The sequence below is a fragment of the Syngnathus floridae genome, unplaced genomic scaffold (assembly GCF_059516105.1).
Source record: "Syngnathus floridae isolate MCC-2025c unplaced genomic scaffold, RoL_Sflo_1.0 HiC_scaffold_57, whole genome shotgun sequence".
Classification (NCBI taxonomy): Eukaryota; Metazoa; Chordata; class Actinopteri; order Syngnathiformes; family Syngnathidae; genus Syngnathus; species Syngnathus floridae.
Genome location: NW_028284086.1, coordinates 202,501 through 225,000, shown reverse-complemented (window position 1 = coordinate 225,000; position 22,500 = coordinate 202,501).

Below are 22,500 nucleotides of genomic sequence, written 5' to 3'. Positions count from 1 at the left end.
CGACGGAGGCAACGTCCCCCTCCTGCGGTGACAAAAAAAATCCACTCCTGGTACCTAAAATTTTCTCCAGCGGCGGGCCCCAGGCCTAAACTTTCTCCGGGCCGCGCAACACGCACTCTCCGCCGGACACCGACGGAGGCAACGTCCCCCTCCTGCGGTGACAAAAAACATCCACCCCTGGTACCTAAAATTTTCTCCAGCGGCGGGCCCTTGGCTGAAACTTTCTCCGGGCCGCGCAACACGCACTTTCCGCCGGACGCCGGTCCCAAAGCGCCACCCAGGACCACCACAAGAATACAGCCACCATCCCCAAGCGCCACCCCCGACCGCAGCAAGTCGACGGCCACCATCCCCAAGCGCCAACCCGGACCGCCACCAGGCGACAGCCACCATCCCCAAGCGCCACCCCCGACCGCCACCAGGCGACAGCCACCATCCCCAAGCGCCACCCCCGACCGCCACAAGGCGACCGCCACCATCCCCAAGCGCCACCCCCCGACCGCCACCCCCCGACCGCCACAAGGCGACCGCCACCATCCCCAAGCGCCACCCCCCGACCGCCACCCCCCGACCGCCACAAGGCGACCGCCACCAGCCGACCGCCACCAGCCGACCGCCACCAGCCGTTCGCGGTGTGCGCCTCCGGCGCCACCGGTCCCAAGCACCATCCCCAAGCACCATCCCCGACCGCCACCCCCCGACCGCCACCCCCCGACCGCCACCAGCCGACTGCCACCAGCCGACCGCCACCAGCCGACCGCCACCAGCCGACCGCCACCAGCCGTTCGCGGTGTGCGCCTCCGGCGCCACCGGTCCCCAAGCACCATCCCCAAGCACCATCCCCGACCGCCACCCCCCGACCGCCACCCCCCGACCGCCACCAGCCGACTGCCACCAGCCGACCGCCACCAGCCGACCGCCACCAGCCGACCGCCACCAGCCGTTCGCGGTGTGCGCCTCCGGCGCCACCGGTCCCCAAGCACCATCCCCAAGCACCATCCCCGACCGCCACCCCCCGACCGCCACCCCCCGACCGCCACCAGCCGACTGCCACCAGCCGACCGCCACCAGCCGACCGCCACCAGCCGACCGCCACCAGCCGTTCGCGGTGTGCGCCTCCGGCGCCACCGGTCCCCAAGCACCATCCCCAAGCACCATCCCCGACCGCCACCCCCCGACCGCCACCAGCCGACTGCCACCAGCCGACCGCCACCAGCCGACCGCCACCAGCCGTTCGCGGTGTGCGCCTCCGGCGCCACCGGTCCCAAGCACCATCCCCAAGCACCATCCCCGACCGCCACCCCCCGACCGCCACCCCCCGACCGCCACCAGCCGACCGCCACCAGCCGACCGCCACCAGCCGACCGCCACCAGCCGTTCGCGGTGTGCGCCTCCGGCGCCACCGGTCCCCAAGCACCATCCCCAAGCACCATCCCCGACCGCCACCCCCCGACCGCCACCAGCCGACCGCCACCCAGCGACCGCCACCCGCCGTTCGCGGTGTGCGCCGTTATCCGCCTCTGGGTGGTCCTTGCCGGGCGTGGATCGGCGTCCGCTGTCGGTAGGTGACGGGACCATAATTGGCCCGCGGACCAGCCGGCGGGGCTCTCTTGAAAGCCTACCCGCCTTCGCTGGTTCCCTGGTCGGCCACGAGTGGCGAGAATTCGGCCTCTTCGCCCGGAGCGCGGCTCAACTTATTCGAAAATGCACTAAGTGCCAAAGCCCATTCATTTACAACGGCGTGTCCGCCAGAGGGCGCATTTCCCGCCGCGGACCGGCCGGCGGGGCTCGTCGGAGAGCGTGTCCGCCTCTCGGTGGTCCTTGCCGGGCGTGGGTCAGCGTCCGCTGTCGGTACTTTACGGGACCACGTTCGGCCCGCGGACCAGCCGGCGGGGCTCTCTTGAAAGCTTACCCGCCTTCGCTGGTTCCCTGGTCGGCCACGAGTGGCGAGAATTCGGCCTCTTCGCCCGGAGCGCGGCTCAACTTCTGCGAAAATGCACTAAGTGCCAAACCCCATTCATTTACAACGGCGTGTCCGCCAGAGGGCGCGTTTCCCGCCGCGGACCGGCCGGCGGGGCTCGTCGGAGAGCGTGTCCGCCTCTCGGTGGTTCTTACCGGGCGTGGGTCGGCGTCCGCTGTCGGTAGGTGACGGGACCATAATTGGCCCGCGGACCAGCCGGCGGGGCTCCATAGAAAGCTTACCCGCCTTCGCTGGTTCCCTGGTCGGCCACGAGTAGCGAGAATTCGGCCTCTTCGCCCGGAGCGCGGAGCGACTTTTGCGAAAATGCACTAAGTGCCAAAGCCCATTCATTTACAACGGCGTGTCCGCCAGAGGGCGCATTTCCCGCCGCGGACCGGCCGGCGGGGCTCGTCGGAGAGCGTATCCGCCTCTCGGTGGTTCTTACCGGGCGTGGGTCGGCGTCCGCTGTCGGTACTTTACGGGACCGCAATCGGCCCGCGGACCAGCCGGCGGGGCTCTCTTGAGAGCTTACCCGCCTTCGCTGGTTCCCTGGTCGGCCACGAGTGGCGAGAATTCGGCCTCTTCGCCCGGAGCGCGGCTCAACTTCAGCGAAAATGCACTAAGTGCCAAAGCCCATTCATTTACAACGGCGTGTCCGCCAGAGGGCGCGTTTCCCGCCGCGGAGCGGCCGGCGGGGCTCGTCGGAGAGCGTGTCCGCCTCTGGGTGGTCCTTGCCGGGCGTGGGTCGGCGTCCGCTGTCGGTACTTTACGGGACCACGTTCCGCCCGCGGACCAGCCGGCGGGGCTCTCTTGAAAGCTTACCCGCCTTCGCTGGTTCCCCGGTCGGCCGCGAGTGGCGAGAATTCGGCCTCTTCACCTGGAGCGCGGAGCGACTTTTGCGAAAATTTTTCTAAGTGCCAAGGGCTCTCGCGCCGCGATGCGTCCGCCTCTGCTGGTTCCCTGGTCGGCCACGAGTGGCGAGAATTCGGCCTCTTCACCTGGAGCGCGGAGCGACTTTTGCCAATTTTTTTCTAAGTGCCAAGGGCTCTTGCGCCGCGATGCGTCCGCCTCTGCTGGTTCCCCGGTCGGCCGCGAGTGGCGAGAATTCGGCCTCTTCACCCGGAGCGACTTTTGCCAATTTTTTTCTAAGTGCCAAGGGCTCTCGCGCCGCGATGCGTCCGCCTCTGCTGGTTCCCCGGTCGGCCGCGAGTGGCGAGAATTCGGCCTCTTCACCTGGAGCACGGAGCAACTTTTGCCAAATTTTTTCTAAGTGCCAAGGGCTCTCGCGCCGCGATGCGTCCGCCTCTGCTGGTTCCCCGGTCGGCCGCGAGTGGCGAGAATTCGGCCTCTTCACCCGGAGCCCGGGCCGACTCCCGCCGATATGATCACATCATGATCCAATAGCGAGTGTCGTATAACTATAACATGATGTACAAAATAAATATATAAATATTAACATCCCCTATAAACATTAAATATATAAATATTAACATCACCTATAAACATTAAACATATAAATACTAACATCGCCTATAAACATGATGAATACAGTGTTTATAACCGAATGCTCATTTTGTATTATTTGGCTTTAAATGCGATCATATGTAGTATATATCATGTATTTATCCACGAACCGTTAAAGAGATGTCAAGTCAGGCTACCTTAAGAGAGTCATAGTTACTCCCGCCGTTTACCCGCCTCTGTGCGAGAGGCGGTGTAATTTCTCTCCGTGTCCACTGGAGGGAGGTATTTCCCCGTTACGACCTCCGGGAAGATCACCGGGACGCGGAGAACGCTTAGCCGGGGCGCTGGAAGCCTCGTTCGGCTTAGAAAGTGAGGTGGAAAGCACGCGGGGAACCGGCTGGGGGTGCTGTGGAAGTTCAGCGGGCCGCGCAAAACGTTTAGCCGGGGCTCTGGAAGCCTCGTTCGGCTTAAACAGTGAGGATGGGAGCACCCGGAGAACCGGCTGGAGGTGCTGTGGAAGCTCAGCGGGCCGCGTAAAACGCTTAGCCGGGGCTCTGGAAGCCTCGTTCGGCTTAAACAGTGAGGAGGAAAGCACCCGGGGAACCGGCTGGAGGTGCTGTGGAAGCTCAGCGGGCCGCGTAAAACGCTTAGCCGGGGCTCTGGAAGCCTCGTTCGGCTTAGAAAGTGAGGAGGAATGCATCATGAGAACCGGCTGGAGGTGCTGTGGAAGCTCAGCGGGCCGCGTAAAACGTTTAGCCGGGGCTCTGGAAGCCTCGTTCGGCTTAAACAGTGAGGAGGAAAGCAGCCGTGGAACCGGCTGGAGGTGCTCCGGAAGCTCAGCGGGCCGCGTAAAACGCTTAGCCGAGGCTCTGGAAGCCTCGTTCGGCTTAGAAAGTGAGGTGGAAAGCACCCGGGGAACCGGCTGGAGGTGCGGTGGAAGCTCAGCGGGCCGCGTAAAACGCTTAGCCGGGGCTCTGGAAGCCTCCTCGGGCGTCAAGAGTGAGGAGGAAAGCACCCGTGGAACCTGCTGGAGGTGCTGTGGAAGCTCAGCGGGCCGCGTAAAACGCTTAGCCGGGGCTCTGGAAGCCTCGTTCGGCTTAAACAGTGAGGAGGAAAGCACCCGGGGAACCGGCTGGAGGTGCGGTGGAAGTTCAGCGGGCTGCGTAAAACGCTTAGCCGGGGCTCTGGAAGCCTCCTCGGGCGTCAAGAGTGAGGAGCAAAGCATCGCGAGGACCGGCTGGAGGTGCTCCGGAAGCTCAGCGGGCCGCGTAAAACGCTTAGCCGGGGCTCTGGAAGCCTCCTCGGGCGTCAAGAGTTAGGAGGAAAGCCTCATTAGAACCGGCTGGAGGTGCTGTGGAAGGTCAGCGGGCCGCGTAAAACGCTTAGCCGGGGCTCTGGAAGCCTCTTTCGGCTTAGAAAGTGAGGAGGAAACCACTCGGGGAACCGGCTGGAGGTGCTGTGGAAGCTCGGCGGGCCGCGTAAAACGCTTAGCCGGGGCTCTGGAAGCCTCCTCGGGCGTCAAGAGTTAGGAGGAATGCACCCGGGGAACCGGCTGGAGGTGCTCTGGAGGCTCGGCGGGCCGCGTAAAACGCTTAGCCGGGGCTCTGGAAGCCTCCTCGGGCGTCAAGAGTTAGGAGGAAAGCCTCATGAGAACCGGCTGGAGGTGCTGTGGAAGCTCAGCGGGCCGCGTAAAACGCTTAGCCGAGGCTCTGGAAGCCTCCTCGGGCGTCAAGAGTTAGGAGAAAAAGCACCCCCGAGAACCGGCCGGGTCCTCCACGAACCGTGAAAAAGATGTCGAGTGCCGCTACCTTAAGAGAGTCATAGTTACTCCCGCCGTTTGGCCGAAGGTGTATTTACTCGCCGTGTCCGCTGGAGGGAGGTATTTCCCCGCTCCAACGTCACCGGCGGCTTCCGAACGTCTCCCCGAGCGCTCGGAAGTCCGCGCGGTGGGGAGAAGCGGGCCGTGCGAGGTACCGGGTGGAGCTGGACCGTCACCGGGTCCGCTCGTCGTGCGCGCCGGCCGCTGGAAGTCGAAAAAAGCTCCGCGATCTCATCCGCGGAGTGCAGATCCGCTGGGCTGGAGCTATTTTGGGCCACTTGGCGCGCGCGCACGGCCTCCCGGAGGTGCCGGGTGGAGTGCGCGAGCGCACCGGCCGCTGGAAGTCGCATAAAGCTCCGCGATCTCATCCGCGGTGCTTGTAAACAGCCGATCCGGTCGTCTTGGAGCTATTTTCGGCCACTTGGCGCGCGCGCACGGCCTCCCGGAGGTGCCGGGTGGAGTGCGTGAGCGCACCGGCCGCTGGAAGTCGAATGAAGCTCCGCGATCTCATCCGCGGTGCTCACAAACAGCCGATCCGGTCGGCTAGGAGCTATTTTCGGCCACTTGCGCATGCGCACGGCCTCCCGGAGGTTCCGGGCGGCGTGCGTAAGCGCACGGGCCGCTGGAAGTCGAATAATGCTCCGCGATCTCATCCGCGGTGCTTACAACTAGCCGATCCGGTCGGCCTGGAGCTATTTTCGGCCACTTGGCCCGCGCGCACGGCCTCCCGGCTGTCCCGGTGGTCCCGGTCGCCTCCGCGGACGGTTAAAAAAATCTCAAGTGAGCCTACCTTAAGAGAGTGATTGTTACTCCCGCCGTTTGGCCGCTCAAAGTGCCATCAGACGCGCAGCAACGCGAGTGTGCGCTAAGTGCGAGAGGTGGCGTATTTACCCGCCGTGTCCGCTAGAGGGAGGTATTTCCCCGTTACGACCTCCGGGGAGATCAGCGGGACGTGGAGAACGCTTAGCCGGGGCTCTGGAAGCCTCGTTCGGCTTATAAAGTGATGAGGAAAGCACTCGGGGAACCGGCTGGAGGTGCTGTGGAAGTTCAGCGGGCCGCGCAAAACGCTTAGCCGGGGCTCTGGAAGCCTCGTTCGGCTTAGAAAGTGAGGAGGAATGCACCCGGGGAACCGGCTGGAGGTGCTGTGGAAGCTCAGCGGGCCGCGTAAAACGCTTAGCCGGGGTGCTGGAAGTCTCCTCGGGCGTCAAGAGTGAGGAGGAAAGCACCCGTGGAACCGGCTGGAGGTGCTCCGGAAGCTCAGCGGGCCGCGTAAAACGCTTAGCCGGGGCTCTGGAAGCCTCCTCGGGCGTCGAGAGTTAGGAGAAAAAGCACCCCCGAGAACCGGCCGGGTCCTCCACGAACCGCTAAAAAGATGTCGAGTGCCGCTACCTTAAGAGAGTCATACTTACTCCCGCCGTTTGGCCGAAGGTGTATTTACTCGCCGTGTCCGCTGGAGGGAGGTATTTCCCCGCTCCAACGGCACCGGCGGCTTCCGAACGTCTCCCCGAGCGCTCGTAAGTCCGCGCGGGGGGGAGAAGCGGGCCGTGCGAGGTACCGGGTGGAGCTGGACCGTCACCGGGTCCGCTCGTCGTGCGCGCCGGCCGCTGGAAGTCGCATAAAGCTCCGCGATCTCATCCGCGGAGCTTGTAAAGTGCAGATCCGCTGGGCTGGAGCTATTTTGGGCCACTTGGCGCGCGCGCACGGCCTCCCGGAGGTGCCGGGTGGAGTGCGCGAGCGCACCGGCCGCTGGAAGTCGCATAAAGCTCCGCGATCTCATCCGCGGTGCTTGTAAACAGCCGATCCGGTCGTCTTGGAGCTATTTTCGGCCACTTGGCGCGCGCGCACGGCCTCCCGGAGGTGCCGGGTGGAGTGCGTGAGCGCACGGGCCGCTGGAAGTCGAATAATGCTCCGCGATCTCATCCGCGGTGCTTGTAAACAGCCGATCCGCTGGGCTGGAGCTATTTTGGGCCACTTGGCGCGCGCGCACGGCCTCCCGGAGGTGCCGGGTGGAGTGCGCGAGCGCACCGGCCGCTGGAAGTCGGATAAAGCTCCGCGATCTCATCCGCGGTGCTTGCAAACAGCCGATCCGCTGGGCTTGGAGCTATTTTTGGCCACTTGGCCCGCGCGCACGGCCTCCCGGCTGTCCCGGTGGTCCCGGTCGCCTCCACGGACGGTTCAAAAAAATGTCAAGTGAGCCTACCTTAAGAGAGTGACAGTTACTCCCGCCGTTTGGCCGCTCAAAGTGCCACCGGACGCGCAGCAACGGGTGTGTGCGCTAAGTGCGAGAGGTGGCGTATTTACCCGCCGTGTCCGCTGGAGGGAGGTAATTCCCCGTTACGACCTCCGGGGAGATCAACGGGACGTGGAGAACGCTTAGCCGGGGCTCTGGAAGCCTCGGGCGGCTTAGAAAGTGAGGAGGAAAGCAGCCGGGGAACCGGTTGGAGGTGCTCTGGAAGTCCCGCGGGCCGCGTAAAACGCTTAGCCGGGGCTCTGGAAGCCTCGTTCGGCTTAAACAGTGAGGAGGAAAGCAGCCGGGGAACCGGCTGGAGGTGCTGTGGAAGCTCAGCGGGCCGCGTAAAACGCTTAGCCGAGGCTCTGGAAGCCTCGTTCGGCTTAGAAAGTGAGGAGGAATGCATCATGAGAACCGGCTGGAGGTGCTGTGGAAGCTCGGCGGGCCGCGTAAAACGCTTAGCCGGGGCTCTGGAAGCCTCGTTCGGCTTAAACAGTGAGGAGGAAACCACTCGGGGAACCGGCTGGAGGTGCTGTGGAAGCTCGGCGGGCCGCGTAAAACGCTTAGCCGGGGCTCTGGAAGCCTCGTTCGGCTTAAACAGTGAGGAGGAAAGCACCCGGGGAACCGGCTGGAGGTGCTGTGGAAGCTCAGCGGGCTGCGTAAAACGCTTAGCCGGGGCTCTGGAAGCCTCCTCGGGCGTCAAGAGTTAGGAGGAAAGCCTCATGAGAACCGGCTGGAGGTGCTGTGGAAGCTCAGCGGGCTGCGTAAAACGCTTAGCCGGGGCTCTGGAAGCCTCCTCGGGCGTCAAGAGTTAGGAGGAAAGCCTCATGAGAACCGGCTGGAGGTGCTGTGGAAGCTCGGCGGGCCGCGTAAAACGCTTAGCCGGGGTGCTGGAAGTCTCCTCGGGCGTCAAGAGTGAGGAGGAAAGCACCCGTGGAACCGGCTGGAGGTGCTCCGGAAGCTCAGCGGGCCGCGTAAAACGCTTAGCCGAGGCTCTGGAAGCCTGGGTCGACTTAAAGAGTGAGGAGGAAAGCACCATGAGGACCGTCTGGAGGTCTTCTGGAAGCACAGCGGGCCGGGGAGAACGCTTAGCCTGGGTGCTGGAAGCCTGGGCCGGCTGGGAGAGTGAGAAGGAAAGCACCATGAGAACCGGCTGGAGGTCTTCTGGAAGATCAGCGGGCCGTGTAAGATGCTTACCCGAGGTGCTGGAAGTCTAGTAAGGGTCTGCCATCTCGTCCAAGGTGCTTATAAAGTGCATATCCGCTCGGCTGGAGGTATTTCTTGCCACCCGGCGCGTGTGCACGGCCTCTGGGTGGTCCCTGGCCGGCGTGGATTCCGGGCCGCGACAGCTAACTTGCGGGACCATAAATGGCCCGCGGACCAGCCGGCGGGACCTCGGTGAAGACCCATCCGCCTCGCGGTGGTCCCTGGCCGGCTAGAATTCCGGGCCGCGATCGGTACCTCGCGGGACCCTAAATGGCCCGCGGACCAGCCGGCGGGACCTCGGTGAAGACCCATCCGCCTCGCGGTGGTCCCTGGCCGGCTAGAATTCCGGGCCGCGATCGGTACCTCGCGGGACCCTAAATGGCCCGCGGACCAGCCGGCGGGACCTCGGTGAAGACCCATCCGCCTCGCGGTGGTCCCTGGCCGGGTAGAATTCCGGACCGCGATCGGTACCTCGCGGGACCCTAAATGGCCCGCGGACCAGCCGGCGGGACCTCGGTGAAGACCCATCCGCCTCGCGGTGGTCCCTGGCCGGGTAGAATTCCGGGCCGCGATCGCTAACTCGCGGGACCCTAAATGGCCCGCGGACCAGCCGGCGGGACCTCGGTGACCACCCATCCGCCTCGCGGTGGTCCCCGGCCGGGTAGAATTCCGGACCGCGATCGGTACCTCGCGGGACCCTAAATGGCCCGCGGACCAGCCGGCGGGACCTCGGTGAAGACCCATCCGCCTCGCGGTGGTCCCCGGCCGGCTAGAATTCCGGACCGCGATCGCTAACTCGCGGGACCCTAAATGGCCCGCGGACCAGCCGGCGGGACCTCGGTGACCACCCATCCGCCTCGCGGTGGTCCCTGGCCGGGTAGAATTCCGGACCGCGATCGGTACCTCGCGGGACCCTAAATGGCCCGCGGACCAGCCGGCGGGACCTCGGTGAAGACCCATCCGCCTCGCGGTGGTCCCCGGCCGGGTAGAATTCCGGACCGCGATCGCTAACTCGCGGGACCCTAAATGGCCCGCGGACCATCCGGCGGGACCTCGGTGACCACCCATCCGCCTCGCGGTGGTCCCCGGCCGGCTAGAATTCCGGACCGCGATCGCTAACTCGCGGGACCCTAAATGGCCCGCGGACCAGCCGGCGGGACGTCGGTGACCACCCATCCGCCTCGCGGTGGTCCCCGGCCGGGTAGAATTCCGGACCGCGATCGCTAACTCGCGGGACCCTAAATGGCCCGCGGACCAGCCGGCGGGACCCACTCGACTTCCTATCCGCCTTCGCTGGTTCCCAAGTCGGCTAGAATTCCGGGCCGCGATCGGTACCTCGCGGGACCCTAAATGGCCCGCGGACCAGCCGGCGGGACCTCGGTGAAGACCCATCCGCCTCGCGGTGGTCCCTGGCCGGGTAGAATTCCGGACCGCGATCGGTACCTCGCGGGACCCTAAATGGCCCGCGGACCAGCCGGCGGGACCTCGGTGAAGACCCATCCGCCTCGCGGTGGTCCCTGGCCGGGTAGAATTCCGGGCCGCGATCGCTAACTCGCGGGACCCTAAATGGCCCGCGGACCAGCCGGCGGGACCTCGGTGACCACCCATCCGCCTCGCGGTGGTCCCCGGCCGGGTAGAATTCCGGACCGCGATCGGTACCTCGCGGGACCCTAAATGGCCCGCGGACCAGCCGGCGGGACCTCGGTGAAGACCCATCCGCCTCGCGGTGGTCCCCGGCCGGCTAGAATTCCGGACCGCGATCGCTAACTCGCGGGACCCTAAATGGCCCGCGGACCAGCCGGCGGGACCTCGGTGACCACCCATCCGCCTCGCGGTGGTCCCTGGCCGGGTAGAATTCCGGACCGCGATCGGTACCTCGCGGGACCCTAAATGGCCCGCGGACCAGCCGGCGGGACCTCGGTGAAGACCCATCCGCCTCGCGGTGGTCCCCGGCCGGGTAGAATTCCGGACCGCGATCGCTAACTCGCGGGACCCTAAATGGCCCGCGGACCAGCCGGCGGGACCTCGGTGAAGACCCATCCGCCTCGCGGTGGTCCCCGGCCGGCTAGAATTCCGGACCGCGATCGCTAACTCGCGGGACCCTAAATGGCCCGCGGACCAGCCGGCGGGACCCACTCCACTTCCTATCCGCCTTCGCTGGTTCCCAAGTCGGCTAGAATTCCGGACCGCGATCGCTAACTCGCGGGACCGCAATTGGCCCGCGGACCAGCCGGCGGGACCCACTCCACTTCCTATTCGCCTTCGCTGGTTCCCAAGTCGGCTAGAATTCCGGACCGCGATCGCTAACTCGCGGGACCGCAATTGGCCCGCGGACCAGCCGGCGGGACCCACTCCACTTCCTATCCGCCTTCGCTGGTTCCCAAGTCGGCTAGAATTCCGGACCGCGATCGCTAACTCGCGGGACCGCAATTGGCCCGCGGACCAGCCGGCGGGACCCACTCCACTTCCTATCCGCCTTCGCTGGTTCCCAAGTCGGCTAGAATTCCGGACCGCGATCGCTAACTCGCGGGACCGCAATTGGCCCGCGGACCAGCCGGCGGGACCCACTCCACTTCCTATCCGCCTTCGCTGGTTCCCAAGTCGGCTAGAATTCCGGACCGCGATCGCTAACTCGCGGGACCCTAAATGGCCCGCGGACCAGCCGGCGGGACCTCGGTGACCACCCATCCGCCTCGCGGTGGTCCCCGGCCGGGTAGAATTCCGGACCGCGATCGGTACCTCGCGGGACCCTAAATGGCCCGCGGACCAGCCGGCGGGACCCGCTCCACTTCCTATCCGCCTTCGCTGGTTCCCAAGTCGGCCACAAATTACGATTATTCGGCCTCTCGCTCTGGAAGTCCCGCCAACTTGCGCGAAAATTTTCTAAGTGCCATCGGCACTTGCTCGGAAAAGTGTCCGCCTCTTCTGGTTCCCTAGGTCGGCCGCCAAATGCGAAAAATCGGCCTCTACCCCGTTTGGGTACCAGGGGTAGGGTGCAGTACCAACTTTGGTCTTCAGGTGCGCCAGAGCGCGATGGTTGGTCCCACTAGTCAGCGTACTCATCGACGGTTTACTCCCCTTTCGCAAAATATAGTGGGCACGTATGTGCAGGACTGTTTATTTTTATTTTGAAAAATTTTCTAAGTGCCAGCGGACGCTGGCACACGACGTGTCCGAGCCACGATGGTGCCCAGGCCGGACAGCGACGGCGAAAAAGCCCATTCTGGAAGTTTCGAATATGCCAACGGCAAAAGCGGCGTGATGTGTCCGCCTCGGCTGGTTCTCCGGTCGGCCAGAAAAAGTGAAAATTCGGCCTCTCGCTCTGGAGGTCCGACGAACTTTGGCGAATATTTTCTAAGTGCCAACGGCAAATGCGGGGTGATGTGTCCGCCTCGGCTGGTTCCTCCGGTCGGCCCGAACGAGCGAAAATTCGGCCTCTTGCTCTGGAGGTCCGACGAACTTTGGCGAATATTTTCTAAGTGCCAACGGGTGTTCGGCCGTAATGTGTCCGACTCGGCTGGTTCCCCGAGTCGGCCCGAACGAGCGAAAATTCGGCCTCTTCGCCTGGAAGTCCGGACGACTTGGGCGAATATTTTCTAAGTGCCAACGGGTGTTGCGCCGAAATGTGTCCGACTCGGCTGGTTCCCCGAGTCGGCCCGAACGAGCGAAAATTCGGCCTCTTCGCCTGGAAGTCCGACGAACTTTGGCGAATATTTTCTAAGTGCCAACGGGTGTTCGGCCGTAATGTGTCCGACTCGGCTGGTTCCCCGAGTCGGCCCGAACGAGCGAAAATTCGGCCTCTTCGCCTGGAGGTCCAACGAACTTTGGCGAATATTTTCTAAGTGCCAACGGGTGTTACACCGTAATGTGTCCGACTCGGCTGGTTCCTCCGGTCGGCCCGAACGAGCGAAAATTCGGCCTCTTCGCCTGGAAGTCCTGCCAACTTGAGCGAATATTTTCTAAGTGCCAACGGCTGTTCGGCCGTAACGTGTCCGACTCGGCTGGTTCCCCGAGTCGGCCCGAACGAGCGAAAATTCGGCCTCTTGCTCTGGAAGTCCTGCCAACTTGAGCGAATATTTTCTAAGTGCCAACGGGTCTTGCCCGGAAAAGTGTCCGACTCGGCTGGTTCCCCGAGTCGGCCAGAAAAAGTGAAAATTCAGCCTCTTCGCCTGGAAGTCCTGCCAACTTGAGCGAATATTTTCTAAGTGCCATCGGGTCTTGCCCGGAAAAGTGTCCGACTCGGCTGGTTCCCCGAGTCGGCCCGAACGAGCGAAAATTCGGCCTCTTGCTCTGGAAGTCCGACGAACTTTGGCGAATATTTTCTAAGTGCCAACGGGTGTTCGGCCGTAACGTGTCCGACTCGGCTGGTTCCCTAGTTCGGCCACATAATGTGAAAATTCGGCCTCTTGCTCTGGAAGTCCTGCCAACTTGAGCGAATATTTTCTAAGTGCCATCGGGTCTTGCCCGGAAAAGTGTCCGACTCGGCTGGTTCCCCGAGTCGGCCCGAACGAGCGAAAATTCGGCCTCTCGCTCTGGAAGTCCTGCCAACTTGAGCGAATATTTTCTAAGTGCCATCGGGTCTTGCCCGGAAAAGTGTCCGACTCGGCTGGTTCCCCGAGTCGGCCCGAACGAGCGAAAATTCGGCCTCTCGCTCTGGAAGTCCTGCCAACTTGAGCGAATATTTTCTAAGTGCCATCGGGTCTTGCCCGGAAAAGTGTCCGACTCGGCTGGTTCCCCGAGTCGGCCCGAACGAGCGAAAATTCGGCCTCTCGCTCTGGAAGTCCTGCCAACTTGAGCGAATATTTTCTAAGTGCCATCGGGTCTTGCCCGGAAAAGTGTCCGACTCGGCTGGTTCCCTAGTTCGGCCACATAATGTGAAAATTCGGCCTCTCGCTCTGGAAGTCCTGCCAACTTGAGCGAATATTTTCTAAGTGCCATCGGGTCTTGCCCGGAAAAGTGTCCGACTCGGCTGGTTCCCTAGTTCGGCCACATAATGTGAAAATTCGGCCTCTTGCTCTGGAAGTCCTGCCAACTTGAGCGAATATTTTCTAAGTGCCATCGGGTCTTGCCCGGAAAAGTGTCCGACTCGGCTGGTTCCCCGAGTCGGCCCGAACGAGCGAAAATTCGGCCTCTTGCTCTGGAAGTCCTGCCAACTTGAGCGAATATTTTCTAAGTGCCATCGGGTCTTGCCCGGAAAAGCGTCCGACTCGTCTGGTTCCCCGAGTCGGCCCGAACGAGCGAAAATTCGGCCTCTCGCTCTGGAAGTCCTGCCAACTTGAGCGAATATTTTCTAAGTGCCATCGGGTCTTGCCCGGAAAAGTGTCCGACTCGGCTGGTTCCCCGAGTCGGCCCGAACGAGCGAAAATTCGGCCTCTTCGCCTGGAAGTCCTGCCAACTTGAGCGAATATTTTCTAAGTGCCATCGGGTCTTGCCCGGAAAAGTGTCCGACTCGGCTGGTTCCCCGAGTCGGCCCGAACGAGCGAAAATTCGGCCTCTCGCTCTGGAAGTCCTGCCAACTTGAGCGAATATTTTCTAAGTGCCATCGGGTCTTGCCCGGAAAAGTGTCCGACTCGGCTGGTTCCCCGAGTCGGCCCGAACGAGCGAAAATTCGGCCTCTCGCTCTGGAAGTCCTGCCAACTTGAGCGAATATTTTCTAAGTGCCATCGGGTCTTGCCCGGAAAAGTGTCCGACTCGGCTGGTTCCCCGAGTCGGCCCGAACGAGCGAAAATTCGGCCTCTCGCTCTGGAAGTCCTGCCAACTTGAGCGAATATTTTCTAAGTGCCATCGGGTCTTGCCCGGAAAAGTGTCCGACTCGGCTGGTTCCCCGAGTCGGCCCGAACGAGCGAAAATTCGGCCTCTTGCTCTGGAAGTCCTGCCAACTTGAGCGAATATTTTCTAAGTGCCATCGGGTCTTGCCCGGAAAAGTGTCCGACTCGGCTGGTTCCCTAGTTCGGCCACATAATGTGAAAATTCGGCCTCTTGCTCTGGAAGTCCTGCCAACTTGAGCGAATATTTTCTAAGTGCCATCGGGTCTTGCCCGGAAAAGTGTCCGACTCGGCTGGTTCCCTAGTTCGGCCACATAATGTGAAAATTCGGCCTCTTGCTCTGGAAGTCCTGCCAACTTGAGCGAATATTTTCTAAGTGCCATCGGGTCTTGCCCGGAAAAGTGTCCGACTCGTCTGGTTCCCCGAGTCGGCCCGAACGAGCGAAAATTCGGCCTCTTGCTCTGGAAGTCCTGCCAACTTGAGCGAATATTTTCTAAGTGCCATCGGGTCTTGCCCGGAAAAGTGTCCGACTCGGCTGGTTCCCCGAGTCGGCCCGAACGAGCGAAAATTCGGCCTCTTCGCCTGGAAGTCCGGTCGACTATGGCGAATATTTTCTAAGTGCCATCGGGTCTTGCCCGGAAAAGTGTCCGACTCGGCTGGTTCCCTAGTTCGGCCACATAATGTGAAAATTCGGCCTCTTGCTCTGGAAGTCCTGCCAACTTGAGCGAATATTTTCTAAGTGCCATCGGGTCTCTCCCGGAAAAGTGTCCGACCCGTCCGGTTCCCTAGTTCGGCCACATAATGTGAAAATTCGGCCTCTTGCTCTGGAAGTCCTGCCAACTTGGGCGAATATTTTCTAAGTGCCATCGGGTCTTGCCCGGAAAAGTGTCCGACTCGGCTGGTTCCCCGAGTCGGCCCGAACGAGCGAAAATTCGGCCTCTCGCTCTGGAAGTCCTGCCAACTAGAGCGAATATTTTCTAAGTGCCAACGGCTGTTCGGCCGTAACGTGTCCGACTCGGCTGGTTCCCCGAGTCGGCCCGAACGAGCGAAAATTCGGCCTCTTGCTCTGGAAGTCCTGCCAACTTGAGCGAATATTTTCTAAGTGCCATCGGGTCTTGCCCGGAAAAGTGTCCGACTCGGCTGGTTCCCTAGTTCGGCCACATAATGTGAAAATTCGGCCTCTTGCTCTGGAAGTCCTGCCAACTTGAGCGAATATTTTCTAAGTGCCATCGGGTCTCTCCCGGAAAAGTGTCCGACCCGTCCGGTTCCCTAGTTCGGCCACATAATGTGAAAATTCGGCCTCTTGCTCTGGAAGTCCTGCCAACTTGAGCGAAAATTTTCTAAGTGCCATCGGGTCTCTCCCGGAAAAGTGTCCGACTCGTCCGGTTCCCTAGTTCGGCCACGGAATGTGAAAATTCGGCCTCTCTGAGGTACCAGGGGTACGCATTTAGGTACCAGGGGTAGTCGCTGAGGTACCAGGGGTATGCATTTAGGTACCAGGGGTATGCATTTAGGTACCAGGGGAGACCACTACGGTCTGTTGGTCCCCCTAGTTAGTGTACTCATCGGTTTACTCCCCTTTCGCAAAATATAGTCGGCACGTATGTGCAGGACTGTTTATTTTTATTTTGAAAAATGTTCTAAGTGCCAACGGAAGCTGGCACACGAACTGTCCGAGCCACGATGGTGCCCAGGCCGGACAGCGACGGCGAAAAAGCCGATGTGTGTTTGATGGAAGTTTCGAATATTTTCAAAGTGCCAACGGCACTTGCGGGGTGATGTGTCCGCCTCGTCTGGTTCCCCAGGTCGGCCAGAAAAAGCGAAAATTCGGCCTCTTCTCCTGGAAGTCCGGCCAAGTTTGGCGAATATTTTCAAAGTGCCAACGGCACTTGCGGGGTGATGTGTCCGCCTCGTCTGGTTCCCCAGGTCGGCCAGAACAAGTGAAAATTCGGCCTCTTCTCCTGGAAGTCTGGCCAAGTTTGGCGAATATTTTCAAAGTGCCAACGACTCAACAGCCGTAAAGTGTCCGCCTCGGCTGGTTCCCCATAACGGCCAGAACAAGTGAAAATTCGGCCTCTTCTCCTGGAAGTCTGGCCAAGTTTGGCAAATATTTTCCAAGTGCCAACGACTCGACCAGCGTAAAGTGTCCGCCTCAGCTGGTTCCCCATAGCGGCCACCACAAGTGAAAATTCGGCCTCTTCTCCTGGAAGTCTGGCCAAGTTTGGCGAATATTTTCAAAGTGCCAACGGCACTTGCGGGGTGATGTGTCCGCCTCGTCTGGTTCCCCAGGTCGGCCAGAACAAGTGAAAATTCGGCCTCTTCTCCTGGAAGTCTGGCCAAGTTTGGCGAATATTTTCTAAGTGCCAACGACTCAACAGCCGTAAAGTGTCCGCCTCGGCTGGTTCCCCCTAACGGCCAGAACAAGTGAAAATTCGGCCTCTTCTCCTGGAAGTCTGGCCAAGTTTGGCGAATATTTTCTAAGTGCCAACGACTCAACCAGCGTAAAGTGTCCGCCTCGGCTGGTTCCCCATAACGGCCAGAACAAGTGAAAATTCGGCCTCTTCTCCTGGAAGTCTGGCCAAGTTTGGCGAATATTTTCTAAGTGCCAACGACTAAACCAGCCTAAAGTGTCCGCCTCGGCTGGTTCCCCATAACGGCCAGAACAAGTGAAAATTCAGCCTCTTCTCCTGGAAGTCTGGCCAAGTTTGGCGAATATTTTCTAAGTGCCAGCGACTCAACCAGCCTAAAGTGTCCGCCTCGGCTGGTTCCCCATAACGGCCACCAAAAGTGAAAATTCGGCCTCTTCTCCTGGAAGTCAAGCCAAGTTTGGCAAATATTTTCTAAGTGCCAACGACTCAACCAGCCTAAAGTGTCCGCCTCGGCTGGTTCCCCAGGTCGGGTACCACAAGTGAAAATTCGGCCTCTTCTCCTGGAAGTCTGGCCAAGTTTGGCGAATATTTTCTAAGTGCCAACGACTCAACCAGCGTAAAGTGTCCGCCTCGGCTGGTTCCCCAGGTCGGCCACCAAAAGTGAAAATTCGGCCTCTTCTCCTGGAAGTCAAGCCAAGTTTGGCAAATATTTTCTAAGTGCCAACGACTCAACCAGCGTAAAGTGTCCGCCTCGGCTGGTTCCCCAGGTCGGTCACCAAAAGTGAAAATTCGGCCTCTTCTCCTGGAAGTCTGGCCAAGTTTGGCGAATATTTTCTGAGTGCCAACGACTCAACCAGCCTAAAGTGTCCGCCTCGGCTGGTTCCCCATAACGGCCACCAAAAGTGAAAATTCGGCCTCTTCTCCTGGAAGTCAAGCCAAGTTTGGCAAATATTTTCTAAGTGCCAACGACTCAACCAGCGCAAAGTGTCCGCCTCGGCTGGTTCCCCATAACGGCCATGAAAAGTGAAAATTCGGCCTCTTCTCCTGGAAGTCAAGCCAAGTTTGGCAAATATTTTCTAAGTGCCAACGACTCAACCAGCGTAAAGTGTCCGCCTCGGCTGGTTCCCCAGGTCGGCCACCAAAAGTGAAAATTCGGCCTCTTCTCCTGGAAGTCTTGCCAAGTTTGGCGAATATTTTCTGAGTGCCAACGACTCAACCAGCCTAAAGTGTCCGCCTCGGCTGGTTCCCCATAGCGGCCACCAAAAGTGAAAATTCGGCCTCTTCTCCTGGAAGTCAAGCCAAGTTTGGCAAATATTTTCTAAGTGCCAACGACTCAACCAGCGCAAAGTGTCCGCCTCGGCTGGTTCCCCATAACGGCCATGAAAAGTGAAAATTCGGCCTCTTCTCCTGGAAGTCAAGCCAAGTTTGGCAAATATTTTCTAAGTGCCAACGACTCAACCAGCGTAAAGTGTCCGCCTCGGCTGGTTCCCCAGGTCGGCCACCAAAAGTGAAAATTCGGCCTCTTCTCCTGGAAGTCTTGCCAAGTTTGGCGAATATTTTCTAAGTGCCAACGACTCAACCAGCGTAAAGTGTCCGCCTCGGCTGGTTCCCCAGGTCGGCCACCAAAAGTGAAAATTCGGCCTCTTCTCCTGGAAGTCAAGCCAAGTTTGGCAAATATTTTCTAAGTGCCAACGACTCAACCAGCGTAAAGTGTCCGCCTCGGCTGGTTCCCCAGGTCGGTCACCAAAAGTGAAAATTCGGCCTCTTCTCCTGGAAGTCTGGCCAAGTTTGGCGAATATTTTCTGAGTGCCAACGACTCAACCAGCGTAAAGTGTCCGCCTCGGCTGGTTCCCCAGGTCGGCCACCAAAAGTGAAAATTCGGCCTCTTCTCCTGGAAGTCAAGCCAAGTTTGGCAAATATTTTCTAAGTGCCAACGACTCAACCAGCGCAAAGTGTCCGCCTCGGCTGGTTCCCCATAACGGCCATGAAAAGTGAAAATTCGGCCTCTTCTCCTGGAAGTCAAGCCAAGTTTGGCAAATATTTTCTAAGTGCCAACGACTCAACCAGCGTAAAGTGTCCGCCTCGGCTGGTTCCCCAGGTCGGCCACCAAAAGTGAAAATTCGGCCTCTTCTCCTGGAAGTCAAGCCAAGTTTGGCGAATATTTTCTAAGTGCCAACGACTCAACCAGCGTAAAGTGTCCGCCTCGGCTGGTTCCCCAGGTCGGCCACCAAAAGTGAAAATTCGGCCTCTTCTCCTGGAAGTCAAGCCAAGTTTGGCAAATATTTTCTAAGTGCCAACGACTCAACCAGCGTAAAGTGTCCGCCTCGGCTGGTTCCCCAGGTCGGTCACCAAAAGTGAAAATTCGGCCTCTTCTCCTGGAAGTCAAGCCAAGTTTGGCAAATATTTTCTAAGTGCCAACGACTCAACCAGCGTAAAGTGTCCGCCTCGGCTGGTTCCCCATAACGGCCACCAAAAGTGAAAATTCGGCCTCTTCTCCTGGAAGTCAAGCCATGTTTGGCAAATATTTTCTAAGTGCCAACGGCTCTTGAGCCGAAAAGTGTCCGCCTCGGCTGGTTCCCCATAACGGCCACCAAAAGTGAAAATTCGGCCTCTTCTCCTGGAAGTCAAGCCAAGTTTGGCAAATATTTTCTAAGTGCCAACGGCTCTTGAGCCGAAAAGTGTCCGCCTCGGCTGGTTCCCCAGGTCGGCCACCAAAAGTGAAAATTCGGCCTCTTCTCCTGGAAGTCAAGCCAAGTTTGGCAAATATTTTCTAAGTGCCAACGGCTCTTGAGCCGAAAAGTGTCCGCCTCGGCTGGTTCCCGCGGTCGGCCTTCAAAAGCGAAAATTCGGCCTCTTCCCCTGGTAGCCCTGCCAACTTGTGCGAATTTTTTCTAAGTGCCAACGGCTCTTGAGCCGAAAAGTGTCCGCCTCGGCTGGTTCCCTCGGTCGGCCCCAAAAAGCGAAAATTCGGCCTCTCCCTCTTTAGGTACCAGGGGCTGGGGTACCAGGGGGAGGGTGCAGTACCAACTTTGGTCTTCAGGTGCGCCAGAGTACGCTAAATGGTCCCCCTAGTCAGCGTACTCATCAACGATTTACCCCCCTTTCGCAAAATATAGTCAGAACGAGCATGGGGGGCGCATAATTTACCCCACAAAATGAAAGGGCCCGGTGCCGAGCGCTTGGTCATGGCCGCCAGCAGCGCCCCTTGCTCGGTGGGAACACAACACGCAGGGTTGCACAGCACCCTGGAAGGCACAAAGAGAGTGAAAAATTTTCTAAGTGTCACTCTTGACGAAAAATGTCTAAGTGCCTCTCTTGACGAAAAATTTCTAAGTGCCACGCTTGACGAAAAATGTCTAAGTGCCACAGCGCTCGAAAATTTCCTAAGTGCGAGCACGGCTGTGAAATATTCAAAGTACAAGGAACGCTGGCAGAATCTCTCGACGGCCGTCTGCTCCCGGCGGCCGCCGTGAAGTCTCCCCTCCCGGGGACGGCTGTCTGCTCCCGGCAGCCGTCCTTAACCCCCTCCCCACACGTTGGACGAACACCAGCCGAGGGCGAAAGGCTCGCGGTGTGGAAGGATCGTGGCCACGGCTAATCTAGCGATGCCCGCGTTGGACGGTCACACCGCACGACAGAGCGGGGCCTGCATCCGGCGCGAGGCGGCCTTCAGGCACGTGGCTCGAGACGACCTCACCCGCCCTAGCCCGGAGCGGAAAGACTTTGAAATTTTCAAAGTCCAAGGAACACTGGCAGAATGGGAGGACCGGCCGCCTCCTTAAACACAGGCCGGAGAGATGGAGCGGGATCAGCGGCCCGCGCGTTGAGCGAACACCGGCCGAGGGCGAAAGGCTCGCGGTGTGGAAGGATCGTGGCCACGGCTAATCTAGCGATGCCCGCGTTGGACGGTCACACCGCACGACAGAGCGGGGCCTGCATCCGGCGCGAGGCGGCCTTCAGGCACGTGGTTCGAGACGACCTCACCCGCCCTAGCCCGGAGCGGAAAGACTTTGAAATAGTCAAAGTCCAAGGAACACTGGCAGAATCTCTCGACGGCCGTCTGCTCCCGGCGGCCGCCGTGAAGTCTCCCCTCCCGGGGACGGCTGTCTGCTCCCGGCAGCCGTCCATAACCCCCTCCCCACACGTTGGTTGAACATCAGCCGAGGGCGAAAGGCTCGCGGTGTGGAAGGATCGTGGCCACGGCTAATCTAGCGATGCCCGCGTTGGACGGTCACACCGCACGACAGAGCGGGGCCTGCATCCGGCGCGAGGCGGCCTTCAGGCACGTGGTTCGAGACGACCTCACCCGCCCTAGCCCGGAGCGGAAAGACTTTTCAAAGTCCAAGGAACACTGGCAGAATGGGAGGACCGGCCGCCTCCTTAAACACAGGCCGGAGCGACCGAGCGGGATCAGCGGCCCGCGCGCAGGGTCTTTGAAATGTACAAAGTCCTAGGGACAATGGCAGAATCGCTCGACGGCCGTCTGCTCCCGGCGGCCGCGGTGAAGGGACTGTACACCCCACCCGGGGACGGCTGTCTGCTCCCGGCAGCCGTCCTTCCCCCCCACCCCACACGTTGACCGACACCGGCCGAGGGCGAAAGGCTCGCGGTGTGGAAGGATCGTGGCCACGGCTAATCTAGCGATGCCCGCGTTGGACGGTCACACCGCACGACAGAGCGGGGCCTGCATCCGGCGCGAGGCGGCCTTCAGGCACGTGGTTCGAGACGACCTCACCCGCCCTAGCCCGGAGCGAAAAGACTTTGAAATATTCAAAGTCCAAGGAACACTGGCAGAATGGGAGGACCGGCCGCCTCCTTAAACACAGGCCGGAGCGACCGAGCGGGATCAGCGGCCCGCGCGGAGGGTCTTTAAAATGTACAAAGTCCTAGGAACAATGGCAGAATCGCTCGACGGCCGTCTGCTCCCGGCGGCCGCGGTGGAAGGACTGTACACCCCACCCGGGGACGGCTGTCTGCTCCCGGCAGCCGTCCTTCCCCCCCACCCACACGTTGACCGACACCGGCCGAGGGCGAAAGGCTCGCGGTGTGGAAGGATCGTGGCCACGGCTAATCTAGCGATGCCCGCGTTGGACGGTCACACCGCACGACAGAGCGGGGCCGCATCTGGCGCGAGGCGGCCTTCAGGCACGTGGTTCGAGACGACCTCACCCGCCCTAGCCCGGAGCGGAAAGACTTTGAAATTTTCAAAGTCCAAGGAACACTGGCAGAATGGGAGGACCGGCCGCCTCCTTAAACACAGGCCGGGCGAAAAATATGCGAATGTTGGGTCTCATCCAAGAAAGGGAGTTACCGGCCGCCTCCTTAAACACAGGCCGGGCGAAAAATATGCGAATGGTCCATCCAAGGAAGGAGGACCGGCCGCCTCCTTAAACACAGGCCGGGCGAAAAATATGCGAATGGTCCATCCAAGGAAGGAGGAGCGGCCGCCTCCTTAAACACAGGCCGGAGAGATGGAGCGGGATCAGCGGCCCGCGAACTGAGCGACCACCGGCCGAGGGCGAAAGGCTCGCGGTGCGGAAGGATCGTGGCCACGGCTAATCTAGCGATGCCCGCGTTGGACGGTCACACCGCACGACAGAGCGGGGCCTGCATCCGGCGCGAGGCGGCCTTCAGGCACGTGGTTCGAGACGACTTCACCCGCCCTAGCCCGGAGCTGAAACTCTGCG